Below are 26,882 nucleotides of genomic sequence, written 5' to 3'. Positions count from 1 at the left end.
TAATATACATATTTAAAGTGTCTATTCTAACAATGATTTTTGCCATTACCCCAAAATATTAATGAATACAACACAGAGTTCCTAAAGTAAAACTGACACATTACAACCAGTAGCTCTAATGAAATGCAACTTTGTGAATTGGAATTTAGCCGGGTATTCTATAATCATTTCTTTGTTTTTTCTTTTTTTCGTCATTACTCAAAATCACAGATTTACATATACATAGAACAAGACAAGTTACAAACAGAACTACAGAAAGAAGGCTGCTGCTCTGTAGAGAGAACAAGGAGCAAAGCCACAAAGCCATGAAGAAAAAGTGGCTAAAACAATGATGAGGTTCCTCCCAAGAGATGTGGGAAAGTTAATTCCCTGTTCTTTCTCCCCTTCCATGGGGACTGTACCAGTCTTGGTGTGGTCTCTTCTTTTATTCTTAGTTTTAAGAGTTCTGTTCAGCTAGTCTTCAAATGGCTCTCAAGGGTGGTTATTCTAGAATTCAGTTGTAATTTTGATATGGCTGTGGGGAGTGTGAGCAGTGTTTAACCTACTCCTCCATCTTGACCAGGAGTCTCCATGATCATTTCCTTTTAACACCATATTCCTATTTGTTTCAGTTTTTTTATCATATAGATCATGCCACTACTAACCAAAAACCATTGATGAATATACAAATACTTAAATTTAACCTATAAAAGCTACACTCTTAATTATATATTTAAATTCTAATTAACCCATTACTTGCCTATTTCCCAAACCATTTTAAAATGTATTCTTATTTCTCTATTCCTCTAAATCAGAATATAACATTGTGCCTTAGTTCCACATTTTATTAAACAAACTGAGTTTTGTCAAGTTTGGGGACATTTCCCAAGGTCTTAGACTTTAAAACAACTGATTCTAGAAACTTTAAAGTAAACAATACCTTTTCCCTGTGTTACAGCTCTAGTCAAATGAAAACTAAAATGAATTGGAGAAAAAAAATTAAGTGCTCCTCTATGTAAAACCAACATTTTTCTTTTAAACACAAAGTCTGTGCTTCAAGCAGCCAGCCATTTTATCCATTTTAATCATTAAATTCTGATATTTGTCCTTAGGAAAGATATTATATAATAAACAATAATGAGATACTTTTCTTACCCTTCACAGTGATAATAAAACAGCAGTAACATCAAGCTGCTTTGTCAGACTATAAACTAGCAAATTCTCTGAACCAGCACCTCTTTAGTATACACCAAAGATATTTATTATAACTCTGTGAGAAAAACTACAAACAACCTAAATGCCTATCACTAAAGAAAAGAGTTAAATAAATTACGCAGTATCTGGACTACAGTCGAGCGCCAATTAAAAACAATAAGGTAGAACTTTACCTTTCAACACAGACACCAAAGGCCTGTTGTTACATGAAAAATGAAGCTGCAAAACATTTTGTATTCTTTTATATCAAAAAGCACATACAAAACTACATGGTTCTACAAGCCTAAAACTCTAAAACAGTAAAAAGTACAGAAGTATACATACCAAAATGAAAACAGTGCTTAGTTTCTAGATGATAAGCAACCAGGTGGTAGCCTAGGGGAATATGAACTACTATCTGTATTGTTTTGATTTGTTGTTGGCAAACAAATGCATTTACTTATTAGTTGACTGATTACTTAAAATGAACACAATGTAAAAAATATTGTTAAAAAAATATATGGGGCTTTAATAAAGAATATGAGGAATTAAAAAAAACTTCCATAATAACAATTTCAAAGATGAGATTTTTCTTTCTCTGTCAAAAACAAAAATGTAAAGTTACTCACAACTTTAAAATAACTTTCCAACCATGAGCCACAATAGATTCCAGATAAATTACAGTTAATTAAGAAAAAAAAAAAAAACCTTGAAGAAAGTAGAGTGTAGTATTTATCTGATCTGGCAAGAAAACTTAATAAAGATTTTTAATTTTATATAAACATTATTAAAATTTTATAATTAATAAATTGTTTCACATTTTATATAAAATATCAATACTTACTATTTTTAAGTGGTGGCATTATAAATAGTTTTTCTTTTCTCCTTTACACATTTCATACTTTTTCAAACTTTCCGAAGAATAGCTATTGCTTTTATAATTTTAAAAAAAAAGTGTTACCTTTAAAGTAACTTTCATCCAAAAATAAAATAAATTCTGTGAAGACTTAAATTGGTCCTACAAGCGTACATGTGTTTACAAGTATAACAGTCTTTTTTACACAGTCAGGCTTGTTCAGCCCTAAGGCCAGTAAAAAAAATAGTACACAAAACCTCAGGAAGTATAAAACCTGGAATGTGTCCAAATAACTAAATTTAGCTTTGTGATTTTTCAAAATGATTGCTCTAAGTTATAAAAATCCAAAATTGCTATTTTTTTCACATATGAAAATGTTCCCGGGATCAGCCAATATAATGTACCATGCTCTCCCAAATTATTAAAAAAAAGGGTTCTTAAATACCCTATCTTTCCATCACTAGTTTGGGGTGGTTTTTTTTTAGCAATATTCTTGATGTTTGGGCTCATTAAGCCCTTGACAATCCCAATATCACTACCTCTAAGAGATATTATGTGAATGACATGATCTAAAACTTACAAGTTGAGGAAATTTTTACAAGTAGACAATATCCCAGTATTCACATTTGCTATGTGAATTTGCAATGAAATTATTCACTGAATAGACATTTATTGAGCATCTATTGTAACAGGGCAAAGTATGAGGCCTTGAATACATAAGAATGTTTATAACCTACTGAAGGAGAAAGACAAGTAAACAGTTGCACAACACAAAGTGCTAACACAACGCATTCACAGGCATGGAGACTGACAACGCGGGGGTTGAGGGGTTGGCTGGTGAAGGACAAGGAGCAGGACAAAAGAGACTGGGGAGATGCATTTTGAACAGAGTCCGAAAAGATGAATGGAATGAAATCTTAAAGCAGTGATATGCCACACATTCCGGGAACACAAAACACCAACGTGTTCTACCTATTAAACTACCTTGTATTCAATCTACCTTTTAAATGTTACTAATTACTGTTACTATGAATGCATCAGTCAACTCCATTAAAAAGCCATTTTCCATTCCTTTGTAAGGGTAGCAGGATGAATTTCTGATACAGGCCATATTCCCTCAAACAAATGTATCACTAAACTTGGACTAAAAATAAAAATTGTTAACCCATAACAAAATAACATTAATCAAATTAACAACTAAATAAAGCTCAAGCCCTGAATAGCCTAATTGGAAAAGGAGAGGATCCTTTTACAGGTCATATACACCTACTGACCTGTATTTTGCAATCTGCTCCCTGACTGTCAAGAGATAAGCGGCACAGCTCTCAAGACAGGAGACTGATCTTTGGCAATGCCAGGCGTCCACCCAGGGTGCTGCTATCCCCATACACTGCCCTCAGACGAGCCGGGGTAGGCCTGGAACTTGAGAAGGTTCATTTCCAATCTGGACAGCTGCCAACAGGTCTCATTCAAAGTCGAGGGACAAGGGCCAGCCCAGCCCCCCATGCCCAGATCCAAGGCAGCAGCACCTTCTGTACATATTCCCTACTCAGAGGTGACCTGCAGGCATTCTTCCATGCCTGCTAATAGCCATACAAGAATTTGCTCAGCCCCGTTACTATCCAGACTCTAACCTTACCACTGGCAACCCAGCAACAGCAAATTCCAAGCCCGAGGAGGATCACAGGTAACGGAGAGAGCACATTGGTCCTATTAAGTATCATAAAAACAGCACCTTATTTACAATGTACAAATGATAATATCAAAGTATAATCTTGTATACATTATCATAAAATATTCCCCGATCTAAACTACATAAATGTTTAAGAACCACCTCACAAGTTGGGTAAGTGAGCGGATTAAACACTAAGTGGAAACTCAGTTTCCTTGATTTTGCTCACTAAAGAAAATCTCTAAGAAATACACCATGAAATTCTAATGATCACCTAAGAAGCCATTTTTTTTAAAAAGCAGAAGACAGTTGATACATGAAAAGTAAAACACCTAAATTGCTTCAGTATATTTCATTATTTAAAGAATCAACAGTCACTAAATTCTAAATGACATTCATTCTCTAGAAGTGACAAAAAAAGATCCAGTGGAATAGAGATGGACATCAGCAATATGGTAGTAGAAAGATACATGACTATATAAAAAGAACATGTCAGAAATAAAAGGTAAGTTTACTCAAACTATTAGATTATGAGAAGGAAGTCTAACAATTTTTTTCATTTGTACAGAGGCCGTAATTAATATGAATTTATTAATACTACTGGGTGCAAAAATATACCATGCTTTTAAATAATATTCTTGGAAGAACAAACACATAATTCATAACCATTTAATTATATAAAAATTAAAGAACAAAAGACATTTACATTACTTGCTATATATTGTACAACACCTCAAAAAACACACATTTGTTTTGGATTATAAATGGATGTTCCTTTATATAAGTCATTAACAGTTATTAAGTTGGGGCTACTGCAAAGGATCCTGGCAGTATCTAAGGATAATTTCTTTTCTTTATCCAGCAGCAATAGAGAACCCAAGAATAATAAATTCCAAATGTAGAAATGAAATTTCCCAATTGCCTTATAGAAATAAAAATGCATTTAATTTTTAAGACTTTCCAAAAACGAGGGAGGAGTTATTTTACTTTAATTTCATTTTTGTAAAGAATATACAGGCAAAAAAAAAAAATACATAGGCGCGCGCACACACACACACACACACACACACAGCCTAAAATATCATCCACCAAAACGCCAACAATACTGACAGAAATATTGAAGATTCTTATTCAGTTCATTTTGGTTACATGGAATTTTCACAAAGAATAAATGAGTTAATTTTGGCAGTGTGGGGATCTTAAAAGAACACTGATTAGTCACAAAGTGCTCTATACTCATCCTAATGTTTTACCACCGCCTTACACTGTTCCTTCTCACATCTTTTCCCCATAAAATGCTCTCATAGCACCCACAGAACATCTCTGAAGTATAGCCAGATGATAAACAGTTGTTTAATGTCTGTCTCCCTCCTAGAACATAAGCTTAATGATGGTGAGGTCGTTTCTGCACTGATCTTAGATGTGTCTTAGAACTTGGCATAGGGCTTCCACATAGCAGGCAGGCAAATGATTTTAAATGAATGAATGAACAAAATTGTCTAAATCCCTCAGAATGTAGCTGAAGATCAGGCTTTCCTCTGTTTTCACTAAAAAAAATGCTGGTTAATAATATTTTATCACTATCCTCTGTATTTGAAAACATGTCTGAATCACCTAATTAGTTTTCCTTTTTTTATCCCAATTTAATCACTTCCAGTCTCCTAAATTTTTCTCCAGTTATGCAGCTCTTACTCTGAACCTTAGCTTATTCACAGTGGTTCAATTATAAAATTTAGTATCAAACCAAACATTCCAATTCCTAGTTATTACTTATTAAAATTGAAGGAATATTCATAATTTTATATAAAGCTTAGGCAAATTCAATATCCTTCATATGGAAACATTCTTCCCTCCTAGAATATGAATTGCAAGTTGCCAAAGGCTGTTTCATTCTTATCACTCACCACTATCACTAGCATGGCATTTGCACCAATTGTATTAACTCACATCTTACAAATTCTGTATCATAACAATTAGCCTGTTAAGTGTTTTAATAATGTTATTAACCAATGTCACCCATAAAAAATTTAATTAAAAAAGCACACAGATAAACTTACAGTCACTTTTTTCCCACCTCACAGAATCAACTTAAATGTTTTCTGTAAAGTCAGGTAAATATACTTAAAATCTAAATCTTTGAACAGGGTGGTTGAACAATTTGCTTTCATTATCAGTATATTTACTAAAATAACAAGGTAACTAACACTGTTCATAATACTGTCTCCAAATACTAGCACTCTAACAAAGGCCCCAATATCACCTCCATCCCATAAAAACTTGTGATGACCTAATGTCTAGGTGATGCGGGAAAAAACGCAGTAAGGTATAAAATCTCTCAATACTCTGCCTCTTCCACTGTAAACACTGTTGTAATTTCATCCATACCTGAACTTGCCCCAACTCTTTTCAGAGCTGATTTCTCCACATGTGCTCCTGATCCCATCTGTTCTTAGCTCTTCCAGAACCTGGGTTCTCCATACTGTCTCTGAACTGCTGAACTGTTTTTTTAATTGTGTATATTTTATTATACAAATTATATCTCAATAAAGTTAAGGAAAAAATATATCCAAAATCCAGCCCCTTTTTACCATCTCCATTGTTTCCACCCGGATGTCTCTAAACTGGTTTTAGTCATTTCCTCACCACTACCTTCTCTTTATCAGTAAGATTAATAAAACGATGTTTCCTAATAACGTAAAATGTTTTCTTTATACTAAGACCTAAAATAGCAGCCACGGAGGATAATTTTCTGATTGGATAATGAATGAAGTTTACCTAATTTAGGCTATGCAGAGTAAAAAATAATTTCAGTCTTCAATTACATGAATGATAAAGGATTAAAAATGTGTTTATGTCCCTGGCTGGGTGTGGCTCGGTTGGACAGGCATTGTACTGCAGAGCTTACAGTCACCAGTGCGATTCCCCAGTCAGGACATACATGCCTGGGTTACGGGTTCAGTCGCAGGCGCAGGAGGTAACCTATCGATATTTCTATTTCCCATTGATGTTTCTCTCTCTCTCCTTCTCCCTCTCTTCCCGTGTCCCTAAAAAAATAACTAAATAACCTTAAAATATGTGTTTATTTAAAGGTATGTGTGTATACATACACACCAATGATCAAATGTCCTACATCTTTGAAAGGTAAAATAGATAGAACATTTTAGGTTAGACATGAAGGATCTTCATGAAGAACAAAAGACAAAAAGAGGTTACAGAAACTTCATCTCAGAAGCACTTTTAAATAAAGATAAAACAGTGGATGGCCTGTGTTGAGTGATTTAAATATGGTCTGCCTGGAAACAAACAACTAGACTCAACAGAATTAACTTCTACTTCAAAATTTTGTAATGAGTAACGAGTATACTATTTTAATAATTTTCAGTAATTCTTAAGTTTCCACCATAGATTATGCTCTATTTAACTCTTCCATGAGACACTGAAGGTTTTAATAATTAGTGTACAAAAACTAAATTTTAAAAATATTTTGGTCACCAGTGTTAGTTTTGTCAGTGTTTGACAGAAAGTTTTATTTACACAGATTTAATATAAAAAAGGTAACACAATTGAAATTGTACACTGAAATCACCTAGGGACCTTTGAAAAAGTACTGATATCTAGGTCTCACCCTCCAAGATCGGGGGTTTAATGGGTCTAGGCTGTGCACTAGACATCAGGATTTTGAGAACCCTAGAATTTATTCTTTCACTTCTAACAGTAACAAATGGAAATTGAATCACTTTCATATTGATACAGTGATTATTGAAAGTCTCATTTTTATTGCAGGGGTAAATAAGGGAAAGATTCATGTGGTCTTATACAATTTGGGGGAATTTCTAATGTTCAGGTTGTAACTTTGATTAGCCGATTTTTTCCTCTTTAATTTACAGAGAAATACACTTAGCATCTAGTGTACAATTACAAATACTGTAGTTTTGATGAAGAACAAGTACAGATAAATGTATTTTCAGTTAAAACATACATTCATTCATCTTTTTTGTTCATTAGTCATTTTCCTGAAGATACATACACAGTTTAGGAAAGGCCAATGAAAGGGCCCTTTGCAGAATCCTTTTACAAAGAAAACGTCTGTAAAGAAAAGCATTGCTAACTTACATATATGTCTTATACATTTATAATACATTTCTGTATATTTCTTAAGCAAAGCCACCTACAGTATCCTTGTTAACAACACTAAGATTCTTTAATTATATTGTTATCCATTAAGGTTCGGCTAAATTGTCCATTTGACATTTAAAAAATAAGTAAAGATAAGTTAATTAAAGATATCTAGCTTTCAAATACATAAATAATAGTCCTTGGAAAAAATGAAAAGTATAAAGTGGGGTAGTTCAGAAGTTCAAACACTAAATAAAGAACAGTTACTTAACTCTATATTAATAAACAGTATGAGAAAATTATTTCTGGCCACGTTTTCAAATAGGTATCAATGGGGAACTAAAGAGTTAAAGACTTCAGTTATGGTTAATCGGCTTAAGTGATTAATGCATGTGGAAAGCTGTAATTCTATGAACTGGAAGGTATGACCTATGGGACTCCAGGAGGTGGACATGCAATTCAACCTTTGTGCCCCAGGGGGACTGCAAGAAATGGAGACAGTACCTGAGCCACTGTGTTCCAGGGAGGAAACATCCTAATGCACATAAAGAATTGCTGATCAGCAGATTAAAAAAATACTAAGAAAGTTATCCCTGGACTGCAACTCCTCCATGATTAATCTTTTTTCCAAACTCCTTACCTACCCTTTTCTTCTCCTTATATAAAGGTTGGCTTAAGATGTGACATTAAGACTGTTTTTAGGGTATATAATCCACCGTCTTCTCAAATCGCCAGCATCTGAATAAAGTGCCCATAAACATTCAATCCTTGTCTCTACTTACTGGTTCTGGTAGTGACAGGAAGCACAGCTCCAACTTTTCTGGTTTCAGTATGTCGTTATCATAACGCTTTATATATGTGTGTAGCAACTGTTCTATGGTATTTCCCTATGGCAAAATAATATATTTACAGCAATAATTTCCTTCTAACCTTTGTTCATCCTCAAATTCACAAGCACCTTGATAGTAAAAAAGGAGATTGCTACACCTGAGGCACAATTATCTCATAAAACAAAGATAAATTCTTGTATTTAAATTCAGATCCAAAATAGACTAGATTACTGGTACCTCAATAATTTAAAAACTCAATAATAAGTAAGTGAAAAAGTTATTTATGAATTTTGCAACAGACGTGACCTTAAAAATGCTGATAATAAAACTTTTAGGGAGGCAAAATATTATTTATGTAGTAAATTCATTTAAAAATACAACAAGTTGCTATTAATTTGAGTGGAATCTGTGAATCATGTTTTTAAAAATTACTATGTATAATTATTACAGTTTCAGTTAACCAGTATAAATGTTTTTATTATTTCACTAGTTCTTTGTATATTCTACTCAGAACTTAAAAGCTTCGGTGTCTCACTTAAAGGCAGTCATACATTTAAGAATAAATTGAAGAAGACTCAATAAAACTACTGCAGCCAGAACAAACGTCCATCTAGGACAGTCCAAACTGATATGGCTCCTGTGTGAAGGGGTATAAGAACTTTTTACTTTCTATTTCAAATTATTTTTATGCCACTAATGATATATAGAAGGCAACATAAATAGCAAATTTAGAGAAGACAGGTGAACCTAAAATCTAATCTAGCGTGTGTGTGTATACACATACATACATATACAAAATATTTTTGCACTGTTTTAATATATACTTTGAGTATTCCAGAAATACAATACCATGTAAATGGAAAGAAGGCTGTCCTTTATTTGGAACCTTAACAAAAGTGTTCATTCTCCCAAAAGTATATATTGTTCTCTTTTTTAAATGTTTTATTGTTATATTACAGATATCCCAATTTTTCCCCCTTTGCCCTCCTCCACCGAGCCTACCCTCTCCCCAAAAGCAATCCCCACACCGTTGTCCATGTCCATGGGTCATTCAAACAGTATGTTGTTCTCCTACATGTCTCACTGATGACCCTGATTTTTATCAGGGTATATTTTAAGGGTGTTTTTTAAGCAATGATTACGCATGAATTGCTGACTTATCTCAATTTCTCATGTAGCCTACAAACTGACCACAGCAAGCAATTTTATATTCAATTAGATGAAAAAAGGAGGTGAGAATAATACATGGAAGCTCACAGTTGACTTCTCTTCACCATTTCTTCTCATTAGACTTTCAGGATTGAGAGATTCCTGGCCAACAAACAAAAGCAGAACCAGCCCATTACCCAATGGATTCAGATGGATGAAAACTATAAAATCAGGCAAAATTCTAAGAGGAGACAATGGAGAAGAACCAAGCTAAGTCTACAAGGAATTGGCTCAAGTATTTAAGCTTTGTCTGGGTTGCTTACAACTTACCACATCAATGGAAAGATCACTACTGTCTGGAGAATTTGGGCATGTTTTACTGGGAAATTATTGCAAGAATGTATTTTCTCTTTGTTAATATTTTTCCACACTACTAGGTTGATTCAATAATGAATATGTGTAGCCTTCAAAAAAAAATAGGTGAAAGCTGGTCATAAAGTTCTGGGTCATAGAGTCCAAAAATCTATCCCCTAAGAATTCTATTTGACAGTATCCATATTATTACATTAAAAAAATGCTTATTCTCTAGTCACAGATGTATATAAAAGATGTCTGAAAAAAATGCTTATTCTCTAGTCACAGATGTATATAAAAGATGTCTGAAATAACTTCTAACTTTTTCAACTGTGCAACATTGACAGAAAAAGTGAACTCTGAATCAATCAAGCCACATGAATTACCTTTTCAGTTCTGACACTAATTTAGCTGAATGATCTTTACCAAGTCTCTTAATCTCGCTAAACCTGTTTCTTCAACCTATTAATAAAGAATTGGAATTAAATTAACTCTGTGGTAATGTCTAACTCAAACTTCCTAGACTTTTCTACATGTCTTTTCTACAAGAAACCTGAAGACATTCACAACTCAAGTCAACAATTCCCAAGTGTGGTCCACAGAACCCTGGAGATCCCTAAGACCTTCCCAGAGAGTCAAAAAGGTCAAAACAATTTTCATAATAATACTAACACATTTGCCCTAATAAGGCAGAACCAATAATGAGTAAAACTTCTACTAGTTTATCTAAAATCAAGGTAGTGGCACCAAGCCATAACAGTGGTCACGGCACCGATAGTAAAAAGAATGATGCTTCACTTAAAATACCTTTGATTAAGCAGTAAAATGTATTGATTTCATTAGATCTTGATCCTCAAACATACATTTTTTTAATATTCTATATGACAAAACAGAAACTGTGCATAAAGTACCAAGTACGATGGTTGGCTCAAGGAAAATATTTGTGTGAATGTTTGAGTTCTAATCTTCAGGAACTGACTTTTTTTTTCATGACACACTATTTTCATTGGAGAGAATGATTAACAAACCTTAGTTATTCAAACTCTGGTTTCTGGCAAACAGGTTTTATTTGTTCACTTGTTTGTTTTCTGAGTAAAGCCTGTCACTTCAAGGAAAGCAAGTGACAAGTATTTGTTGACAATGGTAAAATCAAGTGAAAAGTAGAATCTGGAAAAACTTCTATCTGCCTCCTGAGCATAATAGCTTGTGCTGTTTAAGTTTAAATACTTAAAAGACTTTTCTGATGAGATCAAAATATGATTTTAATATTACATAAATTTAGGAAATCTGCATAACTCAGTGAAACAGCATGTTCTGAGTGACCAATAAATACATCGTGTTATAAAACCATGCATTAGTAAAAGACTCAAAGTGCAAAACAGACCAACGAATTGTAATGTAACAGAGTACAAAAAATTCACTGATAGGTTAATGATTCTGCTTTAGAACTCTAAGAAATTACCACTTGCTGAGTTTTGGTGCAGTACCAAAGAAGAATATACAGAGTCATCTGAAAAGGTTAAATCAATACCTCCTTTCCCAATGATATATCTGTGTGAGGTCAGATTTTCTTCACATACAGTTCAACCAAAACAGCTAATGCAACAAACTGAATGCATAAGCAGATCACAATCAAACTATCTTCTATTAAGTTAGACAGAAAAGGAGATTTACAAAAATGTAAAATAGTGCCACTCTTTTCACTAATATTTTTCTTTTGGAAATAGTTATTTTTCATAATGAAAAACACACATTCATTAATTAGTGTTTTTAAATGAATTAAACACATTTTAAATTTAATTTTAACACAGTAAATATTGATAAATAAAACCAAATAGAGAAACAAAATTTTTATGGCATCCTCAATAATTAAGAATGCAATGGATTCCTAAGACCTGAGATCTGCTTACCTACATAGAACTTTATCAAATCTTTTCCAAGGCTGGTCACCCTCTAATCACTCACAATCTAGTTAGAGTTGGGGAAAATAAAAGAAGATAGACATCACATAACCTGTGATAAATACTATAATAAAGGTTTAATTCATAACAGTAAATTTGGGAAAACTACTTTGAAAGATTTACTCCAACAGGTCCAGAAAGATGAGTAAAACTGACTAAAGAAAGTACATTCCAGACAAAGTCCTGTCTGAATAAGACTAGAGGAATGAGAGAATAAGGACATGTTTTGGAAGCAGGTCAAAAGGGCTAAAGCAATGGTAAGCAAGTGACAAGTGCTAAGGTTTAAAAATGGGCCAAGAGATTAGGCCACATGTGAGTTTCAAATCCCACAATAAAAGTCTGGATCTAAACTGTATTAATGAAGGGCTAATATGGATTCTTACTGAGATAAAGAACATTATCATCAGATATCTACTTTGAAAAATAACCCTAATGGTGATGCACAGGACAGACTGATGGTACATTGAGGAAAAGAGCCTAATACAGGGAGATGTGTATGGAAGGAAAAGCAGTAAGGCCTGCTTTAGCCAGAGGGGATAGAAAGTGAAGGATGGCCTTCCAGAAGTAAAAGATGGTTTGGCAACTGACAGACATGGCAATGAAAAGGGAAAAAGTGAAAGTTCTCAGCATAAACAACTAGGGTAATAAGAGTATCATAAGGGAAATAGAAGAAAACACAAGTTTCTAAACGGAGCATGTAATGGGAATATGTGAAATTTTAAGATGTCTATAGAGCAGCAATTTTCAACCTTCTTCACCTCATGGCACATATAAACTAATTACTAAAATTCCACAGCACACCAAAAAAATATATTTTTTGCCAATCTGACAAAAAATAGGTATAATTCCGATTCATTCAAACCAAATGACTGTTGTGTTGGCTGTCATTTTTTTATTTTACAATCTTAGGGAAAAGAGGTCAGTGCCCCTGACTAAATAGTCAGGTATTGCATGTTTTAAAAATTCTTTGGCAGACTGGCTGAAAATTGCTGCTGTAGAGTATCTGTTTAGAAGTGCTGCTCAAGATGATATAGAAAGAAATTTAGGGGGAAATCTGCATATGAGTAAGAGTTGGAACCACAGGACTGATATAATTATCAAAAATAAGAACAGAGTGAGTAGAGGAAAGTGCAAAGTACAGGATTTTATGAGACATGAACAGTAACGGCACAGGCAGAGAAAATTAAGCAGTAAAAATGAAAAAGGAAAAAGTGGAAGACCTGAGAGAGTACATGACCACAGAAGCAAAGGGGAGAGAGTTCAAGGAGAATTAGGTGGTCAGGAGCTGAAGAGGCTGAAATGCAATAATGATCTAAATGAGGCCACTGGACCTGTTAATCAGAAGGTTACAGGGCAGTCTCTGTTGAGTGTTTAGGGACAGAAGACAGATTACAATGAATCTGTGTTCATGGCCTAATTAGCATAGTATTAGGCACAAGAAATAACTATCTTACCCAGGGCTACATGGAAGTATGTTTTCCAAACAAAGGTTTGTTTAATTTCAGCTATAACAATATTTTTTCTTATTTCTCTTTTTTAAATTTTTTTATTGTTCAAATACATTTGTCTCCATTTTCTCGCCACCACTTTCCCATGCCCCACCCACCCCCACAGCTCTAACAATAAAACTCTCTCTCTAAAGTTTGTGTTATTTTCAGAGAATTTATTTCAGAAAAGTGTAAAACACTGATTTAAGCATTTAAACAGAACACTAGCATTTACCTAATAAATTTTTGATGAAAACAGTTTATTATTGTGCTTTATATTAGACCTCAATCTATCAGTTAAAAGATTATTCTTAGTGTAGATAAGCCTACTAAAGTATATTTTAGTGCAAATCCAACAAATAGCATTTATTTTTAAAAAAATACCTTATTATCCAATCCCTTTCTGTTAGTAGTATCAAGCAAAATATGAGCTCAAACTTAGGCATATTTATATGAAGTGTGTATACAGCCAAACCTATGTTTATGTAAAGGTAGTATGTGAAAGACCCATAGTTATTAGTGTAACATAGAAAACAATCATTTGTTTTACAAAAAAATTCCTCCCTTTGCAAAAGAAATCACAATTGGGATCCTTTAAATACATATGAAGTTTTCCCAGGGTAATACAAAATTACAATTTAGTTCTTTATTTATTTAATTTACACAAAACTTTACAAGAATATATTGTTTAAAGCAAATTTATAAAGCATGAGTTAAAATGGGTAGTTGTTGTGGGGTTTAAAAACCATAAGGAATGGTTTAGACTTTATATGCCAGAAGGTCTCCCTGCCCTCACCAACAGCAGGGGAGGCTGGAGCACTTGAAGCACAGAAATCAGAGGGTGAGGACCAAATAGGGTGTATCACTGGGGAGGTAGCTACCTTAGACTTGAAAGCAGACAACAGCTGCATGAGTGTCATGATGTTATCATCCTTGATTAGACACAGAAAGACCGAACAAATTAATCCTGAAGGAGTTTTTTCAACACTTTGAGTCAGTCTTTAAAAGAACACACAAGGCAAAGGCTCTGGATCCAGATCACCTGAAGATATTGACCCTCACTACCATACCATCTTAGCAAGTTACTTAGACCTCAGTTCTCAGCTGTGAAATGAGATAATGAGAACTACCTCACAGGGTCAACATTAGGATTAAATGAGAAAATGACTCTAAAACACTCAAAACGGTGGCACGTCACTGGCCCTCAAGAATTATTGGAATTGTACTGTTCTTGAGTCATTTTGGATCCTTCATTTAATCCATTATTATAACATACTGCCACCTCCCAACTAGAGACATAAAACTTTGTTAAATCTTGATAACCTACTCAGCTGTCTACATGTACTGAAAATAGTAATCTTTGTCTATGTTTTATGCCAAACGGTAGGATCCTAGAGAACAGAGGCAAAGTCCATGAGATTCTGGACCAGTTCCAGAAGCACACCTTTAATAAATAATAGCCCACTTCCTGACATACTAACATCCTGTACGTAACCATCAGGCTATCTCCATTTTTGCTAGTAACTCATTAAAGTCACCAAATTAAAGGAGGGATTGAGCAAAAAGGAAAAAGGACTCACAAACATGGGCAACAGTGTGGGGACTGCTGGGGGAAGGAGGACAGAAGGGGACTAAATGGCAATGGAAAAAATACATAAAGATTAAATTAAAAAAATAGGAGATGAATTATAAAAATAAATAAACGAATGGTTTAAACATTCCTAATTTATGCTGCATTGCCTTCAAGAAAGCCAACTTACCAGTAAAATGTAGCTCTATGAAATAAAAAGTTCTAACTGAAATAATTTTTTCCTGGTTTCTAAAACATCTGTAGCGAAATCTGGTCATATGGTCAAACTCATTCAATTCCTTCCTCCTCTCCCCTCACTATAACACCTGATAGAAAAATCCTTCTCAAGCTAGTATAAACTTCCTCAATTAGTCATTGAGTACATGATGACTAGTTTTACTCTTTACACTCATCTGTAACCTCCATTATCTCAATGGTCAACACAAGCCATAGTTTTGTTTGAAACCTCAAGCACAAACATAACAGATACATCAGTCATCCTGCTCTAGTTATCTTCAAGTCAACAATGACAGACAGGAAAAGCACAGACACTAACACATTTCTCTTCAAAACACATACATATGCATACACTTTGTTCTTCCCCAAAATACCAAAAGGATAACAAACAGCAAATCATTCCCACAAACCAAAACACAGCTATTTCATCTAATTTTAGAAAAAAAATCACAAGGAACCAGAGAAAAGCTCTTTCTGGAACAACTCAATCCTCAAATCAGGGAAATTCAAAGAGCACAACATGGAAAAACCAACAGCCTCAATTCTCTCTTGCGGGATACTAATTCTATCAGTGTCAAATCAAAATGAACAATATGTTTTTAGAAGATGCCACAAAAGTTTCAAATCTCTCCTTTAGGGAAAAAAAAAAAAGCCCACTTAAAGAGAAAATACCTCAATATATGATTTTTCAAGTACAGGCAATATTTGGTTGCTGTGTATAAGTCTGATATGATTTCAAATTTACTTGTTTATGACTTAAATAGAGTTGTTTAATGTACTTGTTTATGACGAGACAAAGAAAAGCTGTTTTTAGAAGTTGTTTTGATAGAAGAATAATGTGTCCAGATGTCATTATCTCATCTGTTATTGCCGATTATCACTCAATAGCTTAGTTGCTGAGGGGCCCCACTAAGGGCTTATGGATAAGAACACGTAGAGCAGCAACTATGGCAAGGGGACATTTAGGCTACAGTGAGAATTTGTGATGACTATTGGAGAGTTTGGATCTCAGTAAGGCAGCATGCTGCCAACATAAAAAGCTCTCTGAAGACCATTGGGGTATTAGCTCCTGTCTGGGCCAGGCAGTCCTCCTACTCAGTGGTGAAAATGGAGCAGCAGCCCCAGGGAAGAAGACCATCCTGCTCTGCGACTGGGAGCGGGGTTCCCTAGCAACATGCTCTACCAACAAGAGCAGTGGGGCGTCAGTTCTCCCCTGGCCAAGTACTGTCTCCCAAGTGCCTACTCATGTAAAAAGGTAAACCTAATCTAAATTTGGACTTTTTGCTTTCATCTTCCCTTGCCCAGAACAACAATGTATTTATCTATCATTGCTTTGGGGCATATGTTATTTCTTTACTGACTTACTAAGAGACATTATCCTAATAAGTCATAGAGATGTAATATACAGTATAGGGAATATAATCAATATATCATTATAACTGTATGGTGACAGATGGTTACTAGACTTGTAAGGTACACAAATGTTGAATCATTGTGCTGTACATCTGAAACTAATATATTACTGTATGTCAACAACTATACTTTAATTTTTTTTAAAGTGACATTATCTTGTATGCTATTGGCTTATGAAATTCGCAGTGAACCTGAGTTAAATAAATTGCTGGCAAAGACAAAATCAGTCTCTGAGCATAATTTTGCTGCCCAAAACAAAAATACTGGTTTACTCCAAACCTGTTTTTTGGGGTTTTTTCCCCACAATACTCTTTTAAAGATGAAAAACGTATTTGTTCCAAAAAAATGACCCAATTATAACATTTCCATCCAGAAGTATCCTTTATTTCTATGTTGAAATCTCATAGCCAGGCGGTTGTTCTTTGATTAATTTGCTCAGTCCCAGACAATATAGTTCTTCCTTTTCCGGAAGCTGTGAACAAGGCCCAGTCTAGCTGCTGATTAATCTGAGTAAAATCTTGTTCTCCTTTTTCCCTGTAACCCTCAGGAGAAGAAAAAACAAACCATAATCTAATTGTTTCGGGGGGAGTACTGTTCATATACTAGGAAACTTCACAACATATCTTTAAAGAGAGAAACCCTTTGCATTAGTAAACCTCAGGAATCTGTCCAAAATGAAGAGCACGGATTTAGACTTTTAACCAAAATTCAGAATAACTAAATAAAATTAGCATTAGCAAAAGACAGCTGAATAACAGCAAACTGCAAGAGCCTTATACAGAAATTTAATGTCTTTATAAGAACTTGGGGAGGAAGAACAATTATTTCATAACTGTCTTATTTACTACATCAAGCCCTGTGTTGTCTTTTTTTTTTTTTTTTTGCTATCAAAAGGCCAAGTGAATAGAAGTACAGATTCCAGAAAGCAAAGGATTATTCTAGCCAGAATTTTTGAAACAGTCATTAAAATATTTTTAATGAAAAACAGTGATTCTATCAAACCAAGACTAACCAATAAAGAAAATTTCAGAAAACCTCATTAAGGTCTAACAATATATGAAGAGAAAGTCCACTGTGTTAACAGACCTAAATTATTTTTCTCATTGGATTATATAGATCACCAAAAGTTCCCCAAATAGCTTTTTAACTAAAGGAGGAAGTAAATAAACTTTTTTAAAAGCATATATAAGGTCCTGGCTGAGGAGCTCAGTTGGTTAGAACATTGACCCCATATGCCAAGATTGCTGGTTTGATCCCCGGTCGGGCATATACAAGAATCAAACAATGAATGCATTAAAAAGTGGAACAAATCTCTTCTATCTCTTCTTTCTCTCTCTCTCAAAATCGATTTTTAAAAAGTATATAAAAGGAAAATGGTCTCAAGAATTTTGCAGATGTATTACAATGCTAAAAACTGTTTTAAATGCACCAAGGAAATGCTAAAAGTTCCCAAAGGTCCTAATTAATGCCTCAGTTATTTTCCACTTGCTCCACAACACCTCCAAATCCCTTCTCTGCTCTGCTCTGCTCTGCCCCAGGAGGATGAGCCTGCATAGATCATGACCTAGGCTCCCCAAATAGGTTCTAATAATGGAAGTCAGCCCTGGCCAGTGTGGCTCAGTTGGTTAGAGCATCGTCCAGTAAACTGAAAGGTTAAGGGTTTGATTCCCGGTCAGGCAGGGTACATGCCTAGGTTGCAGGTTTGGTCCCCAGTTGGGGTGTATGCAAGAGGCAATGGACTTATGTTTCTCTCTCACATCGATGTTTCTCTCCCTCTCTCTCCCCCTCTCCCTTCCCCTCTAAAAATCAATAACCATGTTTTCAGGTGAGGATAGTAAGTTTAAAAAAATGTATTTATTTGTTTAAATAAAATTAAATTTAAAAAAATAACGGAAGTCCCTAGCAGAGAAGTGAAGACAGAGGGACAGGAACTCCCCCTCCCCTGCCTGCCTGCCTGCCTGCCTGCCTCAAAGCCACAGCTCCCCAGGGCCCTCCTCCACAAAGCCAGTTCTCTGCTCTTGTAATCTCTGGAGAATTGAGGGCGTCTTGCTGGTGCTATTCCCTGGGTACTTCACCATCCCTTGTTTGTTGCCTAACCTCTATAATCTCTTCATTTGCATCATCAAGGATGAAATTTCTTTTCCTGCTGGGACCTTGCCTGATGCAGCTAGCACTGCCAAGTCTGCGTATTCAAAAACGGTCCATTAGCTAAAGAAATCCAATTAAAAAGTTTCAAAAGATCTTAAGATCTATATGAGCATTATTTATATATTATTCCTATCTGTAAAAGTGTTCAAAAAGTAAATATAATCAGCTTACGTCCGCATGAAGCTGCTTAATAAGCCGAATTAGTCATTACAATTAAATTTGGGTATGTAATTTAACACTGCATTGTTCTCTCAAGATAAATGCTATAAGCTTCAAACATGCTTAAAAGAGAAAAAGAAAACAAGAGATTCTGGTAACTGATATTTCACTTCCATCTACCATAACCCTGGTTTACCCAAGCAATTTTTTTTTGTTGTTATCGTTAAAGCCCTCCCTAAGCACAGGATGAAAAAAAGGTTTAAACCAGTAGTTCTCAAATTTTGGTGTTCAAGTCAATCAACTGAGTACCTTGTTAAATGCTAATGCCCCGACCCTACCCACACCTCTCTTGATATGTGTTTTTTAATTGCCCAGGTAATTCTGATGCACACCTCAATTTCAGAGCTCCTTAAAACTAACCAATTTCAAGATTCCAACCAAATCTCTAATATATTGCTTTTGTCCTTTTGTATTAACATTCCACATTAAATATGGCAAAAAAAAACCCTCACAGTAACAATAATACTGCATACTTACTAAATGCTAGTGTGATATGACCTTCACATGTAATATTATCTAATTCGGTCCTCACAAGAACCACACCAGGTAGGTAATATTGTTGCCTCCATTTTACAAACGAGAAAACTGAAGCCTGGTGAATCTAAGCAATCTGACCAAAGGTGATGAGTGGCAAAACCAGGATCACCTCAAGCCTGCCTGCCCTCTTATTCAGGAGCTGGACAAACAAGCATTTGTGCATTCAGGAAGGATTAAGCCTGAGGGCCAAGCAGCCATGCAAACAACAATCTGCCCTGTCCCCCGCTGCCCCCCAACTCCAACCACTCACCCAACAAGCTCTCCTGACTCTCCCCACCCATTACTCACTCACCCAGGCCCTCCAACTACAAGGCGTGTCACCACATAGTGGTAGAACGGCACAAGTCTGTATATATATCAGCACTTTTTCCACATGAGTACCTACTGCATGCTAAGTGCTGTAAGGGATCCAAATTCTAGTTCCAAGTATTGGCTGTGAGCTTGAGCAAATTTAACATCTCTGTGCTTCAGTCTTCTTATCTGCAAAATGAGGGTCATAACGCTAAGTGCACTGAAATGACATAGTGATTAAGTGAGCTAATGAGTTACAGTACTTCTCTGACATAGTACCTGTCACATGGCAAGAGCTCAATACTCAATAGCTGCTATTAAAATTATACTTTGCCACCACCTCTCTTACAAAATTCAAGAGATCAGTATGAGGTCTCATTTATTTTCTCTCAGCTCTGTTTCCTGCGACTGTGATAGAATAGAACATACTGTTAATTTTCAGGAGTGGACTGGTAACAGCACTGAAACTCAGCAGACTAAAGGCCAGGAAGAGGATATGTCAGAGCAAATGAGTCTTTTAGTAGCCCTGAAACTGTACCACTTTGAGGGTTAGCCTTGTTGATTACACACCAGTATAAAGAGTCTATAATTAACTTCATTCAAAACAACAATAAAGCATCACCTGGTACAGGGACTTGGTCTTAATTTATCACTGTATCATCAGCACTTTGGACAATGCCTGGCCCATGGTAGATACTCAAATGTTTGTTAAGTGAACAAAGGTATAAAGGTACCAACATAGACACCCCATAGCTCATTAGTGAGTCTTTCCAAAAAATAGGTATAATGATCAGTTTAATACCAACATAAGAATAACTTGTAAGTTATCTTCAAAATTCCTCCAGAATATTTTTCTTCTTTCTTAACTAATTGTTGACTTTTCTTCAAAAACTCTTCAACTAGAAAAGTTAATCAGCAACCTTGGCTCCATTTATTTATTAAAAATGTTAAAGTGGTTCCATAATAATACATCATGCTTATCTTCTACCTTACATTTAAAAAAAACTATTTAACAATTATCATTTTAGTGACCCTAACTTTTCAGAATTTCCTGAACCATCTGAATTAAAGCTATAAAATGAAATAAGCACTGCTGAGATATTAACCCTAACTAACATCTAAGAGATGTAAACTTAGAGAGGGGGGTGGTCTACTATGGGACTACGCAGATACATGCTCCATTCTCAGCTATGCTTCTAAGCAGCCACATATGTGACCTTGAACAGGTACTAATTTTTGTATCCATTTACTCACCTGCAGTTTAAAAATAAGTTTACCAAATCTACTTCGTAAGGACCGAATATACATAAAATAATTTCCAAAACAATAAAGCACTATACAAAGGAATGTTAACCTTTGACATAAACATCTTCAGTTTCTAAATGGATGTTTTATTTATCTATCTTTTTACATCTCTGCCACTATTTCCTAAATCAAATATCTTACAGTACAGGGAAGATACATTTCCCACCTATATGTTGCAAACACAGTAGGCCCTTAGTAAATATTTGTTGAAAAAGATGCTCATTCACATATAATAAAAATTTTAGATTCGGATATATGCAATACCTTACCCTTACCTTGTAAAGTTTAAGCAGCAGGTTACCTTCAAATGAAATAACAAGTGACTAATACAACTAAAAGATGCTTGTGGTTTTGCCAGGAACATCACCTTCCTTTGTGTACATCATTCAGTGTAAATGTGACTAGTACCTATGTGAATATCACCCAAGGAATGTGCTTCAGTGTTTTGGTTTCACTGGAGACATATTTTCTGCATAGAAAAGGACTGCCCTCTCTTTAACAATAGAATAAACGTTCTAAAAATCCGAAATTTGTTCTTCCAGTTTTACTTCCTATGCTTCAGTACTCAGAGGGAGAACTCCTGGTGGACTTGTAGTAATTTCTCAAACCATTATGTCATTCTTATAATACTCAATAAAAAAAGTTTATTTTTGAAAACCATAAATAAAAAGAGTCTAATACTTACATGTTAAGATTGCCTAAACACACTATCATGCCTCAAAAATAAAATTTTAAGTTTATTTAACTTTAGTTCTTGATTATCTATACACACACAGGTGTCTTACAGAACATCCATTAATAATTTATATTAAGCCTTTGAATGATGGTTTTGTATTTACAGTTGAATATTCTTGTGACATTGAGATACAGCTGAGTATCCTTAAGATGTAAAACTCTTAATAGTTCAAACCAAATAATGAAACGCCTATAAAAGTTGTCACTCAACTCAGTCTTTCTATCATTTTTCTTCCTATCATTTACCCAACTACATTCTGAAATGACCCCTACTTTGTTACAAAGGATGGACTTTCTGTGCTCATTTCTGGCCTTTATATCTATTATAGCTCAAGAGACATTCCCAAAATAAACATGGGCCATAAAAATAAATAAATTGTCCAAATAGTACAGGGGACAATTTAATCATGACCTGAAAATAAGTCTTTTCTCCGCTAGGATTACGGAGTTATTTGACATTTAAAGGACAGCTATTGCATTTACAGGCAACAATCTGTCTCACATGAGGAAAATTTTTAAGTTCTTTCCTAACCAGTAGCATTATACTATTCCTTTTAACTACAATGAAAACCAGTGTTACATTACAGCCTAATTTTACTTCCTATAAACACATCTAAATAAAAAAATACATAATATGTATAATATTCTGGAATTTATACCAGAAATGATACGCAACATCTTATCACTGTTCAAGGCTGTCATCTTAAGAATGAAAATACAGATGCAGAATTCAAAATTAATTCCAGAACCACATTCATGACCTATCTCATCCTCACTCCTGTGTGCTTTCTTCAAACCTCAAGCTACATTCTTTAACACAGTATCAGTCCTGCCTTATTTGAACGTTCTACCAAATGGACTGAGATCAAAGTAACCTAGTCTTCTGGAAAGGAAAGTAGTGTCAAGGTCAGAAGACTTGGATGTGACTCCAGACTTTGTCCTGGAGTTAATGACCTTGAGCAAATATTTAACTCTCTAAGCCTAAATTTCTTCATGTGTAAAAGGACAAGACCACCCACCATGAATTATTTTGGAGATCAAGTCCCTCAGTTAGTGTTCTATGGCAAATGCCTAATAAATGGGCAACACTACTGAAGGGCCAGTTCACAAATTATGAAGTATCTCATTAAGGGAATCAAAATTAAATTGTATGAAATTCATAAAGTTGTAATATTTTTCCAATCTTTTACTTACAATGTGTTAATATACAGAAATGAAAACTTCAAAAAGGTTGGAAATCTTTTTAAAACTGACATATTATATATCAAAGATGGAGCTTCAATTGTAAACAGTGAAAACTGGTTAATTAAAAAAAAAAATGTTTCGGGTGCTTCCATAGTCAAAGGTTTTAAAACTTTCTGAAGAAAGGTGTATTTTAGAACCCAGAGACAGCCCAGTTATCTAAACAATGGGCTACATGATACACCACAGTCTCCAGGCAAAGTCACAACAGGATGAGAAAAGAGCCTCCAAGCCTCTCTCAGATTTCCTGACCACTGTTATTTTAAAACTTGATCACATAAACATAAACAGAGGAAAAAATCCATTTCATATAAGCCCCCTTGGGTCATGATTTATCATCTGTTTTTAACATCCTGTATTAATTTACATTAAATATTGTAATAGCTTATTACATCTTTCTTACTCATATTTGTACACACTAATGAAAAATAGAGTTGTTATATATAGTTGTAAATATTAGATATTTATAGTTTTTAATCATGATAATCTTTTCTTAAAGCCATTTATCACTTTTGTTACTCCCTTTTAAAATTAGTTTTACAAACAAAAATGTAACTCAAAAAGCTAGGAGAACAATAAATAGCATGTCACATAAATCATAAAAATGCAATGGGCAAATGTGCGTAAGATTAAAATGACTTCTGTTTACCACTGTGCATGTAATTCCTGTGCAAGCGAAAATACTTAAAATGAGCTGCATATTTAAAAGTCAATGAGTTATTTTGAACAGTTGCATTGTTTTAAATTCTGGCTATAGCTCAATTTGCGGTGTGTCTGAAATGAATGATAAAAGACACCAAACTAATTTTTTTACTAAACAATTTCCAGTTGGAAAACCACAACCCAAAACATCTACGAAGTTTAGTTAATTTGTACAGAAATGCCATTTTGCTGCCAACCTTTGTACCATGACCATTATCAGCCTAAGTTCAAGATTCACATTTTATGGTGTGAATAGTGTCGGCTAAATCTTAATTTTTAAAACTCTTTAACCCTGACTATATACTGCATGTACACCACAGGAGCATAAAAGGAAATGAAACTTTAATTTAGCGTGTACAGCAGTCTCTTAAGTTGGGGCTGTGTTCCCAGTTTTTCACTAATACCTGTAGGTTTTAATTGAAGCATTCCTCCACCACAAACTTGATGGCATGTAAAATGTAACGTGTTTCTGAAACTGAATGGAAATACTTTTGACACGGATGTTCTAGATATTACCCTATCAAATGATTTCCTACTTAAAAATCCAGAATTGAGTATTTTAATGGACTTAAGGAGTTTTGATAATTAACAAATACAAAAAGGTACTTGTTAAGTGACATACACAAATTAACATATTCAAAGTACTGAACCACCTAAAGACTGAAAATGCAGATTCAGACAGTCCCAGACTGGTCTCCTACATGATTAAACTATAAGTGGTAGCCGCTGATCCTCACACAGCCCAGAACAAACGACACTATTTCTGCACTGAATTTTAAGCTTGTTTACGAAAGAGAAAACTATCACGAAGCGTCCAAGTCAGAGTTGGGCACCTGAGTGCTCCGCTTCTACCTGTGAGCCAGAGAAGATACACAAAGGTACCTTGGTGATGATAAGCCCATGAAAGGAGCCTCTCATTGTCTGGTGGAAATGAGAACCAGCCCTGCCTGTGCTACCGGGAGCTGCCGCCGCCACCGACGCCCGGGCCCACCCATCACCTGCTTCATCCACCCAAGTCCACCGGAGGTGAAACGAGCCGTCGAGTACCTGATCAGCCCGAGGGAGGCCTCGAACCAGGGTCAGGGGTAGCGAGGCCCCGGCGCTGACGCCCCGTAGCAGGGGCTCCAGGACACTCACCAGTGCGGACGGGAAGGCAGGTGCGCGGTGGCTGGGCTACCTGTCCCTGTGAGGCTGGCAGGCGGGGTGAGAAAGGTGCTGAGGTGAAGGAAATGGGCGTCGTCGACGTGGACGAGCACAGGCTGGGGGCGGAGGCAGCGACCGAGCTCCTACTTGCTTCCTGCTCAGACAGATGCCGGGTCCGTCTCCGCCCGCCGACCGGCGCCCCACCGAGTCCCCGGCCCCGCCGCGCGCACGTCACGGCTACGGAGCGCCCGAGGGGGCGGGGGCGCCGAGGGCCGGGGCGGGCCGGCCCGGCCCGCTGGGGCGCAGAACGCGCTCCGGGAGGGGGCGCAAGGCGCCCGGGGCCGCCCCGCCCCTCCTCAAGCCCGGCGGTGCGGGGCAGAGGCCGCGGGTTTGGGGTGGGGGCTGTGGTTTGGCGAGGGGCCACTGCTGGCCTAGTCGGCAGTCCTAGTGCTTCCCCTTGCAAAACGGCCTTCGCAGCTGTTACTGCAAAGCACGTCCTCTCCGGACTGGATGCGGTGACTCTCCAGACCGGTAACAAGCAAAGTCATTTCAGGGAGGGAGAACGTTGTTCAACGAAGGGGCAAGGACCCTGAGCTGTTCAACGGCGGGCAGGAGCGAGACGGTGTTGTTGCAGAGGGAAGAACCAAGGCAAACTCGGTTGCAGTCCAAGTTGGCTTGGGCTGGGCTGCCTGTGCAGGAAGTACCGAACCTTCCTGCTCAACCCATTTGGGATTCTGCTTTTGCGACCAGGGGGTCTGAGATGAAAATTTTGTATTTCTTTAGACTCCGCGCCCTCCTTTTACTTATTAAAGCCCCGATCTTCTCTGTCATTTAAATTTTACTGTTTCTGTAAATGACACATCTGTGAGTCATAGTTGAAAATTAAATATGAAGTAGCTGTGCAAAATTGAATGATTGATAGTGAAAACGTGCATTGCCTTTACGACGAAAAGAATCTTCTTTTAAGAAAATGAAATAGGAATTTACTATAATACTAAATGTCTCCTGTGAAAAAAGCTAGAGTTACCTACAATAAGAACTACATTTCTGCAACGTGTCCGAGTAGCAACTAGAAAACTTAAAGAAATCTACAAAACAAGATTCTGGTAAGAGACAAGTTTCAGATACTCAGATGTTCCACAGTTCTTTTGGTGGAAAAGTTATAAGATACTTTTGCATACAACTAAAACAATAAAACATTAACCAAATAGGGAAGTAAGAAAGAAGAAGAGAAACCAAGAAAGGAAATAATTTACAGCAATCTCAGAAATTTAAATCTAGATTGCCAGGAGGTAAATCTTAAGCGTATAAAACTAGGTTTTAAAATGAACTGGGGAAGAGAATGAGGAAAGGATGGTTTCAGTTCACTGCTTTGACTTCATTTTGGATGTAAGATTAAAAGGCTTTGACAGACCAGTGGAAGACTATACAGTTTACTGTGAGTTGATGACATATGATTTTTTAACCCCTCTTTTCTTTGTCCCCTACTTCCAATCCATTACTGAGTCCCTTTGCTTCTAGTTCTGTATATCTCTAATGAAACCAGTTCCTCTTTATAGCCACTACCATTGTCTCATTTCAGGCCACTGTCATATCAAGTATTGCATACTGTTTTAGCTACCTAACCAAAGCTAAATTCTCCAAATTGCAACCTTGTCCACTTCTGATCCAATCTCCACAATGCCACCAAGTTTATGTTTGATAAAATAAAAGTCTGATTATGTACTCTTCTTTTTAAACTC

At 35.9% G+C, this 26,882-nt stretch overlaps 1 protein-coding gene across 2 annotated transcripts in view; it reads right to left on the bottom strand.

The window, feature by feature from the left end:
• The window catches only part of MYO6 (myosin VI), a 148,797-nt gene extending 123,452 nt beyond the window's left edge, over positions 1-25,345 (bottom strand). For both annotated transcript variants that reach the window (XM_054569637.1, XM_054569638.1), the window contains exon 1: positions 25,135-25,345. The gene's annotated coding sequence lies outside the window, so the exon portion shown is untranslated. The remainder of the gene's footprint in view (positions 1-25,134) is intronic.
• Between the last annotated feature and the right edge of the window lie 1,537 nt (positions 25,346-26,882).

The sequence above is a fragment of the Pteronotus mesoamericanus genome, unplaced genomic scaffold, assembly GCF_021234165.1.
Source record: "Pteronotus mesoamericanus isolate MK-2021 breed Mesoamerican mustached bat unplaced genomic scaffold, CSHL_Meso_final contig_20, whole genome shotgun sequence".
NCBI lineage: Eukaryota > Metazoa > Chordata > Mammalia > Chiroptera > Mormoopidae > Pteronotus > Pteronotus mesoamericanus.
This window is presented reverse-complemented; position numbering and strand designations above follow the sequence as displayed.